Source organism: Octopus bimaculoides, chromosome 26 (genome assembly GCF_001194135.2).
Source record: "Octopus bimaculoides isolate UCB-OBI-ISO-001 chromosome 26, ASM119413v2, whole genome shotgun sequence".
In the NCBI taxonomy this organism is placed as follows: Eukaryota; Metazoa; Mollusca; class Cephalopoda; order Octopoda; family Octopodidae; genus Octopus; species Octopus bimaculoides.
Window position 1 is genome coordinate 18,090,229 of NC_069006.1, and position 575 is coordinate 18,090,803.

Here is a 575-nt window from a genome sequence, read left to right on the forward strand (position 1 = left end):
GAATTTTAACAGATTAAAAACTTGAAATTTCAAACCCTCCCCCCCTTCTCCAATTCTAAGTCAGCAGACTGTTTAAAAAAAAAAACAAAAAAAAAAGCTGGTGAAATGGAGCTAAACAGACGGAAAATGGCTGGATTAGCTCTTCGGCTGTTCTCATTGGCTGAACGGCACATAATACTAGCTGAGGTGACTAGTGCATAGCTAGCTGAAGTGACCAGCACATAAAACTAGCTGAGCTCATTGCCAGCAATATAACTTAACTGAATTGACCAGTACAAAAACTAGCTGAGCTCATCGTGAATTATTTAGCTGAACGGACCAGTGTATAAGTAGCTGACCAGCACACACACACACACACACACACACACACACACACAAAAGAAAAAAAGCAAAAAAAATACTGAGCTCACCAGTGCATAATTAACAGGTGACCAGTGCATAACTAGTTGAGCTGACCTGAGCAGTACACATAGCTAGCCAGAGATGGGAATGTATGCAGAGAAAGGATCATTTCTTAAAGAAAATTTAAAAGACAAAGAAAATATTGAAGAAAGATTTCATTTCATGCTTTTTGT